Raw genomic sequence first — 16,599 nt, 5'->3', positions numbered from 1 at the left:
CCGAGTACGGAAATACCCCATATGTGGCCCTAAACTGTTTCCTTGAAATATGACAGGGCTCCGAAATGAGAGAGCGCCATGCACATTTGAGGACTAAAATAGGGATTGAATAGGGGTATTCTACGCCAATGATTCCCAAACAGGGTGCCTCCAGCTGTTGCTAAACTCCCAGCATGCCTGGACAGTCAGTGGCTGTCCGTAATTGCTGGAGGCTCCGATTTAGAAACACTGCCGTACAATATGTTTTTTTATTAGGGGGGAAAGTGTAAGAGGTGTATATGTAGTGTTTTACCCTTTATTTTGTGTTAGTGTAGTTTAGGGTAGCGTTTTTAGGGTACATTCAAACAGGCCGAGGTTTACGGTGAGTTTCCCGCTAGGAGTTTGTGCCGCGGCAGAAAATTTGCCAAACTTGAAGCCGGAAACACACTGTAAACCTGCCAGTGTGAATGTACACTGTACATTCACATGGAAGGGGGTGGCAAACCTCCAGTTGTTGCAAAACTACAACTCCCGGCATGCACAGACAGACCGTGCATGCTGGAAGTTGTAGTTTTGCAACAGCCAAAGCACAGGCCAGAGCACCTCTGGAACTGTGGGCTCCTGGATCGTCCCCCACACAGGAAAGACGGGACGATCCCCCCAAAAAATAATGCAGTGTGTGTCATAGGAGGGGGATTCGGAAGGACACCACCACTCAATGATACACTTGCCCCGATCATCCGGCCCTCTGCATTAGAGATTGCTTCAGGGAGTATCACACTTCCATGGAGCACTAAATTTTTATTCCCTTTCCCTCATTTTAATTTCACAGAATTGTACTCCAATGTACCAGTATTTGTCTTCCAAATTTTAAACCCAAATGCCCCAAAAAAACCTTTCCCAATACCCCTGATTATATATATATATATTTTTTTTTTTTTTATTTTTTTTTTTAATGGGTCATGGGACACAGAGTCAACAGCATTGGGGGTTTGCAAGTTGCCTCAAATGGGCCATGCTCTCTCCCCTAAGTGGGGTGTGCATTTGAGGTAACAAAATAGGGACAGTCACACACATCACAATCCCAGAATGATTCAGTGCATAGAGTTTGGGGCGGGCATAATTTTTACTTTTGGCTATACTCTGGGTCATAATTGGCATATCTGTAATAAAATTGCAATTTTTATCCCCCCCCCCCCCCCCATAGTACACTTCAATCATTCCTGGAAAATAAATTTAGGGAACACCCGTCTGTTCCAAATCTCCTCTTCACCCTATACACTTTCCCTAGGGGGTGTACTGTTTATAGTATTCTCACATGTGGGTGTTCCTTTCTTGTATTTTCCTCTGAATGTATGTAACTATTAGGTCCATAAGAAACATCCGCCTCAGATGTGAAAAGTTCTTCCTCATGAGCTCTGTCATATTTCCAGGTGACAATTCAGAGTCACATGTTAGTTGTTCCCAGATAGATGAAGCATAACATAGGTTGAAAACTGCAATTTTCAAAAGTTACCCTTCATCCATTCCTGGGAAATAGATTTAAGAAACACCCGTGCATTCAAAATGTCCTCTTTACCCCTATACCCATTCCTCAGGGTGGGTACTTTCTGTAATGGTGTCACATGTGGGTGATTCATTTTTGTATTTTCCTTGGAATGTATGTAACCGTCAGCTACTGATATGCCATAGGCCTCAAATGCAAACAGACCTCTATGACTTCTGAGCCTTGTTTTGCGCCCGCCCAGCACGTTACCCCATATGTGGATGTATTTCCATAGTCCTCCAAAATTTGTAACCCAATTTGTCCAATTACCCCTTGTGAAAATGATAAACATTAGGTAACCCCAGCATTTTTGTGTAAAAAAATAAATCACATTTTTCATTTTACGGCGCAGTGAGGTGTAAGTACTCACTGTACTCCTTGTTACCTTCCTTAAAGGGGTACTTCACCCCTAGACATCCAAAGGATGGGGACCCCGGGATCACCGCTGCGGCACTGCGCTATCATTACTGCACAGAGCGAGTTCGCTCTGTGTGTAATGACGGCAATACAGGGGACGGGGTTAGCATGTAATGGCTCCACCCCTCGTGACATCACGGCCCGCACCCTTAATGCAAGTCTATGGCAGGGACGACCACCACGCCCCCACCCATAGACTCGTATTGAGGGGGCGGGCCGTGACATCATGAGGGGCGGAGACGTGACGTAACGATGCTCCGGCCCCTGTATTGTCCGTCATTAAGTGCAGAGCGAACTCGCTCTGTGCAGTAATGACAGCGCGGTGCCGCAGCGGTGATCCCCGGGGTCCCCAGCAGCGGGACCGCGGTGATCTGACATCTTATCCCCTATCCAAAGGATAGGGGATAAGATGTCTAGGGGCGGAGTACCCCTTTAAGGCCAAGTCTCCACTTGTTTTTTTTTTTTTGCAAAACGCCAAGAAAAACGCCAATTCTGCCGCATTGCGTTTTTTTGGCCAAAAAACGCTGCGGCCAGATGTTAGCTGTAAATCAATGAGAAATCGCTAATTTCGAATTCCACTTGGCGTTTTTTCACTTTGGCGTTTTTTTTTTTTTTAATCCTTCTGGCGTTTTTTCATCACTTTCTTTGCGTTTTTTTCAGCTTCTTGCCGTTTTGAAAAAAATGCTGTATGTCGCTCAAACCGGCGTTTTTATTCAAAATCGTGGCGTTTTGCTCCAATAGAAGTCTATGGGAGTGAGAAAACGCCAAGAAAAACGATATGTAGGGTTTAACTTTGGCGTTTTTGCGGTTTTTAATCTTTTTTGGACTTTAGCGATCCAAAAAAGTGATGGAGATACCTGTTTTTAATAAAATTTCTTAGGGTACCATTAAAATTTATATTTTTTATTAAAAAAACATTTGATTACTTTTTAAACAGGGATCAATTTATGTGTGCGGGGAAATAAAAATGTAGCCGACAATTTTAAAAATGTAATGTGTGTGTGTTTTTCACTTTTTCTCTTTATTTTTTTAATTATTTTATTAGTACTACTACTCCCAGCATGGAACACACTGTTCCATGATGGGAGTAGTACTACCTATACTAATAGACAGATCGCCCATTGCGATTCTCCTGTATAATATATAGATGCGGCCGGCCGCTCTTCTATGGTCCCCTGCCCTGACGTATATTTACACTTATTTATATTTCCCGCAGAGCTGTTATTGGCCAGATGGTTCCAGCCAATCACAGCTCTCTGGGGGAAATAGGAACATGTGTATATATACGGCCATGCAGGGGACCATAGGAGAGCGGCCGCATCTATACATTATTCAGGAGGATCACAGCGGGTGTCAGGAGGAGTGACATCTGCCGTGATCTTTCCATAACTGCAACTACTACTACTCCCAACATGGAGCACACTCTGCCTCATGCTGGGAGCTGTAGTACCTGCATTAATAGACAGATCGCAGCAGGTGTCAGAAGTTACACTCGCTGTGATCTGTCTATTAATGCAGGCACTACAGCTCCCAGCATGGAGCAGAGTGTGCTCCATGTTGGGAGTAGTAGTACTTGCAGATAAGAACAGATCACAGCGGTTATCACTACTGACACCCGCTGTGATCATCCTGTCTATAGCAGAGATGGAGTGGCTGTATACATCGCTCGCATCCCTGCTCTGCACTATACTCCGGGCCGGCCACTCATTCATTCATCTTTTCCTAAGAGCTGTGATTGGCTGCAACCATCCGGCCAATCACAGCTCTGGGCAAAAAATCTGAATAGAATATGAGTTTCTATTGACATCAATATAGTGCGGAGAGGCGAGCTCTGTATAGACCCGCTCGCTTCTCTGCTATATTATGGACGATCGCATCGGGTGTCAGGACTGACACCCGGGGCGATATGTCTATAGTACAGGTACTACCACTCCCATCATGGAACAGTCTGTTCCATGCTGGGAGTAGTAGTACTACATAAAAAATGTAAAAATTTTGAAAAAAAACACTTTATTAAAAAATAATAAAAATTGGGTTATAAAATATATACATTGCGTTTAATAAAAAAAATTCCATCACTGCTGCATCCTTTTTATTTTTTGGTACCCAACAAATTTGGGTACCAAAAAAAAAACGCCAAGGTGCAATTTCCACACAAATGAAAAAAACGCCGGAAAAACACCAGAAAAAAAGCATGATGACGTACATTGCACTGGCGTTTTTTTAATCCCTAAAAACGCAGGACAAAAAACCAAGTGGAGACTTGGCCTAAGGAGTATACTTTCAAAATTGTGTTCACTTGCCAGTTTTTTTTTTTTTTTTAGATTTTATTTCAGAACCTCTGGCATTGCAGTGCAAAGCACCACTTTAGGCCTCAGATCTCATCAGTCCTTTTTTAAGCCCTTTTTTGCACCCGTACAGTTCTTGATGTCCACATATGGGGTATTTCCATATTCTGGAGAAATTGGGCTACAAATTTTAACTAATTGTGACATTTGGGTTATTACCAGCAATTCAGTGTTAAAAAATCTAATTTTTACTTTTACGGCCTACTGTTCAAAAAACCTGTGAGGTGTAAGTACTCACTGTAACTCTTCTTACGTTGCTTGAGGAGTGTAGTTTCCAAAATGGTGTCACATGTGGGGGGGGGGGGGGGGGGTTCTGCTGTTCTAGCAGCCTGGGAGTTTTGTAAACACACAAGGCCCCTGACTACAGTTCCAGCTAAATTCTCTCAAAAGCCCAGTGGCACTCCTTCTGTTCTGCGACCTGTAGGGTGTTTCCTTAATCGGGAGAAATTGGGCTTCAAATTTTGGGGTCCATTTTCTCCTATTACCGTACCCCATGTAAAATAGAAACATTTGGAGTAACACCATCATTTTAGTGTTGAAAATAAAAATTTTAATTTTCTCGTCCAAGTTCAACGCAAATCCCTCAAACACCTATGAGGTGTAAGGCTCACTATACCTTGTGTTCCTTGAGGGGTGTAGCTTCCCAAATAGTATGCCATGTGGAGGTTTTTTATTTGCTGTTCTGGCACCATGGGGGTTCCTAAATGCAACATGCCCCCCAAGAACCATGACAGAAAAATTGGCTCTCAAAAATCCCACAGTTGCTTTTTCCCTCTTAAGCCATGTGATGTGTGCGGCGGCAGAGGTCCCTTACCGGTGGATGGTGACGATTGGCGATCCTCTTCCAGGCGCGGCGGGCGGCGATCCTACTGCGGGAACCAGGAGGTGAGTTGTTGCCTAGCACTATACAGTCGTCTCTAAACTGTAGCCCTCCAGATGTTGCAAAACTACAACTCCCAGCATGCTCACACAGCAGTTGCCTGTCTGGGCATGCTGGAATTTGTAGTTTTGCAACATCTGGAGGGCCACAGTTTGAAGATCACTGTGCGGTGGTCTCTAAACTGTGGTCCTCCAAATCTTGTATAACTACAACTCCCAGCATGCACGAAGAGCAATCGGTTGTCTCGGCATGCTGGGAGCTGTAGTTGCGTGCCTCCAGCTGGTGCATAACTACAATTCCCAGTATGTCCTACGACGATCAGTACATGCTGGGAGTTGTAGTTTTGCAACAGCTGGAGGCTCACTGGTTGGAAAACCTAACTCAAGGTTTTCCAACCAGTGTGCCACCAGCTGTTGCAAAAGTACAACGCTCAGCATGCATGGTCTCTTAATGCATGCTGGGAGTTGTAGTTTTGCAACAGCTGGAGGTTTGCCCCCCCCCCCCCTTGTGAATGTACAGGGTACATTCACACGGGCGGGTTTACAGTGAGTATCCTGCTTCAAGTTTGAGCAGCAGAAAATCTGCCACAGAGCTAAATCCTAGCGGGAAACTCACCGCAAACCCCCGCTAGTGCGAATGTACCCTATAAACACAACACTACACTAACATAAAGTAAAGGGTAAAACAATACATATATACACCCTTACACTGTCGTCCCCCCCCCCCCCAATAAAAATGAAAAACGTCTCGTACGGCAGTGTTTCAAAAATGGAGCCCCAATCTGCTGCAAAACAACAACTCCCAGCATTGCCAGACAGCCACTGACTGTCCAGGCATGCTGGGAGTTTAGCAACAGCTGAAGGCACTCTGTTTGAGAATCAATGGTGTAGAATATTTTTGGGGAGGAGGCAAGTATCCAAGTCCACCCCTGTGCAAATCCCTAATTTAGGCCTCAAATGCGCATGGCGCTCTCTCACTTCGGAGCCCTGTCGTATTTCAAGGCAACAGTTTAGGGCCACATATGGGGTATTTCCATACTTGGGAGCAATTGTGTTACAACATTTTTGGTGTCCTTTTCTCCTATTACCCCGTACGAAAAGGAAAAGTTGGGGTCTACACCAGCCTGTTAGTTTAAAAAATTTCATTTTTTTTTACACTAACATGCTGGTGTTGCCCCATACTTTTCATTTTCACAAGAGGTAAAAGTTAAAAAAGCCCCAAAATGTTTAATGCAATTTATCTTGAGTACAGAAATACCCCTTATGTGGACGTAAAGTGCTCTACAGGCACACAACAGGGCTCAGGAGTGAAAGCGCCCTATGTACATTTGAGGCCTAAATTGGTGATTTGCACAGGGGTGGCTGATCATTAAAGCGGTTCTCACATAAACTCAAAGAAAAAAAAATACCCACATGTGACCCCATTTTGGAAACTACACCCCAAACGGAACGTATAGTGAGCCTTAACACCCCACAGGTGTTTGATGAATTTTCATTAAATTTGGATGTGAAAATGAGAAAAAAAAATTCACCAACATGCTGGAGTTACCCTAATTTTTTTTCACAGGGAAAAAAAGGAATATAGACCCCCAAAATTTACAACCCCATCTCTTTTGAGTATGGAAATACCCCATATGAGGATGCTCTGCGGGCACATTACAATGCTCAGAAGAGGAGCGCCATTGGGCTTTTGGAGAGAGAATGTGTCCAGAATTGAAGGCCATGTGTGTTTACAAAGCCCTTATGGGGGTGTTAATGCTCACTGCACCCCTTATTAAATTCTGGGGTGTAGTTTCCAAAATGGGGTCACATGTGGGGGGGGGGGTCCTCTGTTCTGGCACCATAGGCGCATTTTCTCCTATTACCCCTTGGAAAATATAAAAATTTAGGGTGACAAGAGCATGTTAGTGAAATAAATAAAAATTTTCATTTTCTTGTCCGAATTTAGCGAAAACTCGTCATTCACCTGTGGGGTTTTAAGGCTCAATATACCCCTAGTTACACTCCTTGAGGGGTGTAGTTTCCCAAATAGTGTGCCATGTGGGTTTGTTTTTGCTGTTCTGGCACCATAGGGGCTTCCTAAATGCGACATGCCCCCCAAAAACCAATTCAGCAAATTTCGTTCTCCAAAATCCCATTGTCACTCCTTCCCTTTTGAGCCCTGTAGTGCACCCACAGAGCATTTTACATCCACATATCAGGTATTCCCTTATTTGAGAGAAAAGGGATTAAACGTTTTGGGGGACATTTTCTCCTATTACCTCTTGTGAAAATAAAAATATTGGGGTAACAACAGCATTTATTTTCACTTCCCACTTTAACAAAAGTTTGTCAAGTACCTGTGGGGAGTTAAGGCTCACTATACCCCTTGTTATGTTCCTTGAGGGGTTTAGTTTCCTAAATAGTGTGCCGTGTTTTTTTTTTTTTGCTGTTCTGGCCCAATGGGGGCTTCCTAAATGTGACATGCCCCCCATAAACCATTTCTGCAAAATTCGCTCTCCAAAATCCCATTGTTGCTCCTTCCCTTCTGAGCCCTCTAGTGCGCTCGCAGAGCACTTTACATCCACATGTATTTCCTTACATGCACTTTACATCCATGGGTATTTCCTCACCCGAGAGAAATTAGGTTACAAACTTTGGTGGTGTTTTTCTCATTTTACCCCTTGTAAAAATGAAAAAATGGGTCGAGAACATGTTAGTGTTAAAAATGGAGATTTTGAATTTTCTCCTCCACTTTGCTGCTATTTCAGTGAAACACCTAAAGGGTTAACAAACTTTCTGAATCTCATTGTGAATACTTTGAGGGGTGCAGTTTTCATAATGGGGTCCATTATGGGGTATTTCTAACATAAAGACCCTCAAATTCACTTCAAGATTGAACTGGTCCCTGAAAAATTCAGATTTTGCTGCAAAAACTTTGAAGCCCTCTTATGTCTTCAAAAAGTAAAAACATGTCAACTTTATGATGCAAACATAAAGTAGGCATATTGTATATTTGAATCAATATATAATTTATATTGCATGTCCATTTTCCTTACAAGCAAAGAGTTTCAAAGTTAGAAAAATGCAAAATTTTCAAATTTTTCATGACATTTTTGAATTTTTCACCAAATAATGATGCAAGTATCAACGAAAATTTACCACTAACATAAAGTAGAATATGTCACGAAAAAACAGTCTCGGAATCAAACTCATAAGTTAAAGCATCCCAGAGTTATTAATGCTTAAAGGGGTAATCCGGTGCTTAGACATCTTATCCCCTATCCAAAGAATAGGGGATAAGATGCCTGATCGCGGGAGTCCCGCCACTGGGGACCCCTGTGATCTTGCACGCGGCACCCCGTTTGTAATCAATCCCCGGAGCATGTTCGCTTCGGGTCTGATTGCCGGCGACTACAGGGCGGGCGGCGTGTGACGTCACGCCTCCGCCCCTCAATGCAAGCCTATGGGAGGGGGCGTGATAGCTGTCACGCCCCCTCCCATAGACTTGCATTGAGGAGCGGAGCATGACATCACACGGGGCGGAGGCGTGACGTCACACGCCGCCCGCCCTGTAGTCGCCGGTAATCAGACCCGGAGCGAACACGCTCCGGGGACTGATTACAAACGGGGTGCCGCGTGCAAGCTCACGGGAGTCCCCAGCAGCGGGACTCCCACGATCAGGCATCTTATCCTTTGGATAGGGGATAAGATGTCTAAGCACCGGAGTACCCCTTTAAAGTGACAGCGGTCAGAATTGCCAAAAATGCTCGGGTCCTTAAGGTCATAATGGGCTTGGTCTTTAAAGGGTTAAACCTCACCTTGGAAGGTCTTCTGAGTGAGAAAAGAGTCTCTTTTCCCCAATCCTTGAAAAATCTATTGTATCCTCCAGGGAGAAAACAATTCATACAGTAGTTTCACCCTAACATAGGAAGAATTTTGCTCAGAGAGGTATGACAGGCAAATCTAAAAGGTTTTGATGCCAGCCCTCCAATGCTGCAAGTTGGGGGCTACACTCTTTCACTTTACCTCAGTCTGGTCTCAAACATCTAGCGCAGGGGTACTCAACTATTGTTAGTGAGGGTCCGCTTATTCAGGTCTGCCACTGGTAAAGGTCCAAGCAAAGCTCTGAGGCCTGGTTCACACCTAGTAGCCGCAGTGCTATGAAGGAAATAGGCAAAATGTTTGGAGGATGTAAACCTACAGTATTTAATGCATGTCTATGAGCCGACCGGAGTGAACCGCAGCCTCCTGTCGGCTGCGTTTTCGGACGTATGCGGTTTCCCGACCGTAGGCAAAAATGCGGTCGATCACGTTTTTGCCTGCGGTCGGGAAACCGCATACGGACGAAAAACGCAGCCGGTTCACTCCGGTTGGCTCATAGACATGAATTAAATATGGTTCCCCTACACGGCTGAGTGCGGGCGCCGTGATTAAGCCCCGCCCCCCTCCTCCCAGCCGTATACGGGAACCGTAAGTACAAAACGTGGTGTGAAACCACCCTTACCTGTTTTTTTCGAATACTGCCAAAGACTGTACCCCTAAAAATAACACTGCCACATTGTGTATCCCTGAATATAATACTGCCACACGCTGTGCTCCTGAATATAATACTGCCACACGCTGTGCCCCTAAATATAATACTGCCACACGCTGTGCCCCTGAATGTAATCCTGCCACAGGCTGTGCTCCTGAATATAACACTGCCACACGCTGTGCTCCTGAATATAACACTGCCACACGCTGTGCTCCTGAATATAACACTGCCACACGCTGTGCCTCTGAATATAACACTGCCACACGCTGTGCTCCTGAATATAACACTGCCACATGCTGTGCTCCTGAATATAACACTGCCACACGCTGTGCTCCTGAATATAACACTGCCACACGCTGTGCTCCTGAATATAACACTGGCACATGCTGTGCCCCTGAATATAACACTGCCACACGCCGTGCCCCTGAATATAACACTACTACACGCTGTGCCCCTGAATATAACACTACCACAAGCTGTGCCCCTGAATATAACACTACCACACGCTGTGCCCCTGAATATAACACTGCCACACGCTGTGCTCCTGAATATAACACTGCCACACGCTGTGCCCCTGAATATAACACTGCCACACGCTGTGCCCCTGAATATACCACTACCACACGCTGTGCCCCTGAATATAACACTGCCACACGCTGTGCTCCTGAATATAACACTGCCACACGCTGTGCTCCTGAATATAACACTACCACACGCTGTGCCCCTGAATATAACACTACCACACGCTGTGCCCCTGAATATAACACTACCACACGCTGTGCCCCTGAATATAACACTACCACACGCTGTGCCCCTGAATACAACACTGCCACACACTGTGCTTCTGAATATACCACTGCCACACGCTGTGCTCCTGAATATAACACTGCCACACGCTGTGCTCCTGAATATAACACTGCCACATGCTGTGCCCCTGAATATAACACTATGACACGCTGTGCCCCTGAATATAACACTGCCACACGCTGTGCCCCTGAATATAACACTGCCACACGCTGTGCTCCTGAATATAACACTGCCACATTCTGTGCTCCTGAATATAACACTGCCACACGCTGTGCCCCTGAATATAACACTACCACACGCTGTGCCCCTGAATATAACACTACCACACGCTGTGCCCCTGAATATAACACTATGACATGCTGTGCCCCTGAATATAACACTCCGACACGCTGTGCCCCTGAATATAACACTGCAACACGATATGCTCCTGAATATAACACTGCCACACGCTGTGCTCCTGAATATAACACTGCCACACGCTGTGCCCCTGAATATAACACTATGACACGCTGTGCCCCTGAATATAACACTCCGACAAGCTGTGCCCCTGAATATAACACTGCAACACGCTATGCTCCTGAATATAACACTGCCACACGCTGTGCTCCTGAATATAACACTGCCACACGCTGTGCTCCTGAATATAACACTGCCACACGCTGTGCCCCTGAATATAATACTGCCGCACACTATGCCCCTGAATATATTACTGATGCATTCTGTGCCCCTGAATATATTACTGCCACATGCTATATTCCTAGTACATTGCTGCCACACGCTGTCCCCAAATATAATTTTGACAAACACTGTACCATAAAACAATTAATGATGCCACTTTGCCCCTACATTGATGCCACCGTGCCCCCATAATTATTGATGCTACGGTGCCCCCACAATTATTGATGCCACCATGCCTCCAGATAAACTGTGCTACTGTGACTCATTAGCTGCTGCAAACTACAACTCCCATCATGCAGACATTCATGATGGGAGTTGTAGTTCTGTAACAACTGGAGAGTCACAGAAAGGAAGGAATTTCCAGCGCGGGATGAATGCAACAGGTTCTTTATTGCGGATCACATGGAATGCATAGGTAACACCAACGCGTTTCGGGTCAAGCTGGACCCTTAATCATGGCATGCCATTCATCATTCATCCCGCGCTGGAAATTCCTTCCTTTCTCTGTACACGTGAGCCGGGAACACTGCCGGCTAATCCAGGCGCAGGTGTAAGCATTCAGCCGAGGAGAGACGTCAGTTTTGCTTTGCTTTATAACTGGAGAGTCACAGGTGGGGGGAACACAAATATTTACCTGAGAGCTTGTCTCCCCGTCCCAGGTCCCGCGCTGCTCTGGCCTCTTCTTGTCAGGCCTGGCCAGAGCAGATGATGCAGGCAGCGCTAATCGCACAGACTGCATCACAGAAGCGTCGGGCAGGGAGCACAGCATTCCCTTGCTCCGGGCCGCGGCTATTCATTTGTATTGGTGTCTTAGAGACCCCTATACAAATGAACTAGGGGAGAACCAAGGGCGGTCTGGATGACTGACGTCTGCAGTCTGGATCTTGACCACAGTCCGCCAGTTGAGTACCGCTGATCTAGCGACTCGTGGTTGACACTATAATTGCAAATGGGTACAATCTGGAAATTAGAGAGCTACCCCTGAAAAGTTTCTTCAATATGGGATGTGCTTGCTCTCATCGACAAGTTTCTTTTAAAGGGCACTTTGGAACTTGTCCCCTTCTGCCAATAAGGTTACTGATTATACTTCAGAGTATTTGCTGTTCCTCCCCAAGAAAAGGAAATTAAAAGTAGGTGATAGATTTGATAGTTTTTAATACCTTTATGGTAAAGATATGGCAATTTTAAAGCCACTAAATACCTCAAATAGTAATATAGCAGAAAATCCTGTGGGAAGTTAGGGGTACATGGACTTTCCTAATCTCCACTCCCTACCTTTTGGGGTGTCTCTGATTAGCACAGTGGCCACAACCACAATGTTGGTCCCTTTCTTATTATTAAAACCTGTGCAGAGGAAAAGTTGCCCATAGCAACCAATCAGGTTTCTTCTTTCATTTTTAACAAGGCCTCTGCAAAATGAAAGAAGCAATCTGATTGGTTGCTATGGGCAACTGGGCAACTTTGCCTCTGCACAGGTTTTAATAAATCTCCCCCAGGGAGTATAAATAAAGATGTGTAATAGGGGCACCGGATCTGTGCACATATGTACTGAATATAACAATAAACCTGCCCAAAACTAAGGTTTTAGTAAGCACAGTAAACAAGAACATGAAACATTTGCACTACGTAATGTCAAGTGCCTTCTAGGGTCCACAATATGCAATTCTCAATAAGGCTATGTTCTCACAGCAGAATGTCCAAGCAGACATTCTGCTGCAGCAGAGTACCATTGATTTCAATGGGATTCTGCTGCACTGTGCACATAACATTTCCATGGCAGATGGTTCTGCTGCATTTTCAATTTAGTAAAAATTTACTAAATTCAGGGACCAGTTCTGTTTTGAAATGGATTTGAGGAGTCTTCATATTAGAAATACCCCATTATAAAACTGCACCCCCCAAAGTATTCAAAATGACATTCAGAAAGTGTGTTAACCCTTTAGGTGTTTCACAGGAATAGCAGCAAAGTAAAGGAGAAAATTCTAAATCTTAAATTTTTGCACTGGCATGTTCTTGTAGACCCAGTTTTTGAATTTTTACATGGGGAAAAATGAGAGAAATCACCCTAAAATTTGTAACACAATTTCTTTTGAGTAAGGAAATACCTCATATGTGTATGTAAAGTGCTCTGTGGGTGCAGTAGAGGGCTCAGAAGGGAAGGAGTCACATTTGGCTTTTGGAAAGAAATATTTTGCTGAAATGGTTTTTGGGGGGGCATGTCACATTTAGGAAGCCCCCATGGTGCCAGAACAGCGACAACAACAAAAAAAAACCTACATGGCATACTATTTTGGAAACTACACCCCTCAAGGAACGTAACAAGGGGTACAGTGAGCCTTAACACCCCCCAGGTGTTTGACAACTTTTCGTTAAAGTCGGATGTGTAAATGAAAAAAAAAAATTCCCAAAAATTTTACATTTTTACAAGGGGTAATAAGAGAAAAGCCCCCCAAAAATTGTAATCCCATTTCTTCTGACTATGGAAATACCCCATGTGTGGACATCAAGTGCTCTGCTGGCGAACTACAATGCTCAGAAGAGGAGCGCCATTGAGCTTTTGGAGAGAGAATTTATTTGGAATGGAAGTCAGGGGCCATGTGCGTTTACAAAGCCCCCTGTGGTGCCAGAACAGTGGACCCTCCCACTTGTGACCCCATTTTGGAAACTACACCTCTCACAGAATTTTATAAGGGGTGCAGTGAGCATTTACACCCCACTGGAATTTGACAGATCTTTGGAACAGTGGACTGTGCAAATGAAAAATTACATTCTTCATTTTCACTGACCGCTGTTCCAAAAATCTGTCAGACACCTGTGGAGCGTAAATGCTCACTGCACCCCTTATTACATTACATGAGGGGTGGTTTCCAAATTGGGGTCACATGTTGGCGGGTCCATTGTTCTGGCACCATGGCGGCTTTGTAAACACATATTCAATTTCTGACAAATTTTCTCTCCAAAAGCCCAATGGCGCTACTTCTCTTCTGAGCACTTTACATCCACATATGGGCTTTGTTCTTAGAATAAATGGGGTTACAAACTTTGGGGGGCTTTTTCCTATTTTCCCTTGTGAAAATGAAAAATTTAGGGTAACACCAGCATTTTAGTGAAAATAACTTTTTTTTTCATTTTCCCATCCAACTTTAATGAAAATCTGTCAAACACCTGTGGGGTGTTAAGGCTCACTGTACCCCTTGTTACGTTCCTTGGGGGGGTGAAGTTTCCAAAATGGGGTCACATGTGGGTATATATGTTTTTGCGTTTATGTCGGAACCGCTGTAAAATCAGCCACCCCTGGGCAAATCACCAATTTAGGCCTCAAATGTACATGGTGCGCCCGCAGAGCATTTTACGCCCACATATGGGGTATTTCCGTACTCAGGAGAAATTGTGTTACAGATTTTCGGGGTCTTTTTCCTTTCACCTCTTGTGAAAATAAAAAGTATGGGGGCAACACAAGCATGTTAGTATAAAAAAAATGTTTACACTAACAGGCTGGAGTAGACCCCAACTTTTCCTTTTCATAAGGGGTAAAAGGAGAAAGCCCCCCCACAATTTGTAACAATTGTCCCATATGTGGCCCTAAACTGTTTCCTTGAAATACGACAGGGCTCCGAAGTGAGAGAGCGCCTTGCGCATGAGGACTAAATTAGGGATTGCATAGGGGTGGATATAGGGGTATTCTACGCCAGTGATTCCTAAACAGGCTCCGTTTTGGAAACACTGCCGTACGATATGCTTTTTATTTGGGGAGGAGGAATAGTGTAAGGGGGTGTATATGTTGTGTTTTACCCTTTATTTTGTGTTAGTGTCGTTTTTTAGGGTACATTTGCACAGGCGGGGGCGTTGAGTTTCCCGCTAGTAATTTGCCCTGTGGCAGAAAATCTGCCGCAGCTCAAACTTTAGGCAGGAAACTCACTGTAAACCCGCCCGTGTGAATGTACCCTGTACATTCACATTTGGGTTGCAAATCTCCAGCCGTTTCAATACTACAACTCCCAGCATGCACTGACAGACTGTGCATGCTGGGAGTTGTACTTTTGCAAAAGCGAGAGGCACAATGGTTAGAAATCCTTCATTTTGGTTTGAAAATACTGGGTTGGGTAACAGAACCTGTGTGCCTCCAACTGTTGCAAAACTACAACTCCCAGCATGTACTGATCACCGAAAGGCACGCTGGGAGATGTAGTTATGCAAAAGCTGGAGGTACTCCCAGCATGGCGAGACAGCTGTTTACTGTTCGTACATGCTGGGAGTTGTAGTTTTGCAATCTACAAACTGTGGTCCTCCAGATGTTGCAAAACCACAAATCCCAGCATGCACAAACAGCAAACTGCTGTGTGGGCATGCTGGGAGATGTAGTTTTGCAAATCTGGAGGGCTACAATTTAGTTCTCACTGTATAGTGGTTTCCAAACTGTAGCCCTCCAGATGTTGCCAGGCAACAACTCACCACCTTCCGTAGTCAGCAGGATCGTCGCACCAGGGAGAGGATCTTTGCCCGCTGCCGTAAGGGACCTCCACTGCTGGTCACACCAGTTTCCCCGAACTTTAACCCCCTGATCTTCTATTGGTCGGTTACTTCTGACAGACCAATAGGAGGGGTAGCACCCCTGCCACCTCACTCCTATCCCTTCAGGGGGATCATAGGTGTCTGACACCCCCGATCCCCCTTATTATCCGGGTCAGAGACACGTATGACCCAGACTCCTAGGAGTGCATCCCATTTTCCAGCCCACCGGAGCACCTGAAAGCTGAGCTAATTTCTGCAGGATAAAAAAAATTAAAATAAATCAAACTGCCAAGAAGTTTGATCAAATCACTAACTTCGCTCATCTCTAGTGGAAATTTCTGCAAGGAATTCTACATGAATTTATAGCCAATTCACTTTAATGGAATTCCATCAGCAGAAATTATGTGGGAGTGAAGGGGACAGCAGAATCCCATTGTAATCCCAAGTGTATAGACTTAGTCTAACACCAGAATTTCCCAGCAGCATAGTCCCATTGATTTAAATGTGATACTGCTGCACTATGCACACATTCTGGTGCCCCAAGAAATGAACATGTTCATTCTTCCTGCAGACTCCACATGGAATTAAATTTCAGTCTAAGAGACAGTACAGGCATGTCGGGGGAGATTTATCAAAACCTGTGCAGAGGAGAAGTTACCCATGGCAACCAGATTACTTTCATTTCGCAGAGGCCTTGTTAAAAATGAAAAGCTGATTGGTTTGCCATGGGCAGCTTTCTCTGCATAGGTTTTGATAAATCTTGCCGGCACCCACAATCTGCAGAATGTCTCCACTGAGATCCTGCGGACATTCTGACATGTAGACATAGCCTTAGTGTAAATGTTCTGCAACTTGTTTGGAGGAGAGAGAAAAAAAAAAAAAAAAAACCTTGTTCTGCTGACACTAGCTTGCAAGAT

Source organism: Hyla sarda, chromosome 1 (genome assembly GCF_029499605.1).
Source record: "Hyla sarda isolate aHylSar1 chromosome 1, aHylSar1.hap1, whole genome shotgun sequence".
Classification (NCBI taxonomy): domain Eukaryota; kingdom Metazoa; phylum Chordata; class Amphibia; order Anura; family Hylidae; genus Hyla; species Hyla sarda.
Note: the sequence above shows the minus strand (reverse complement) of the source record.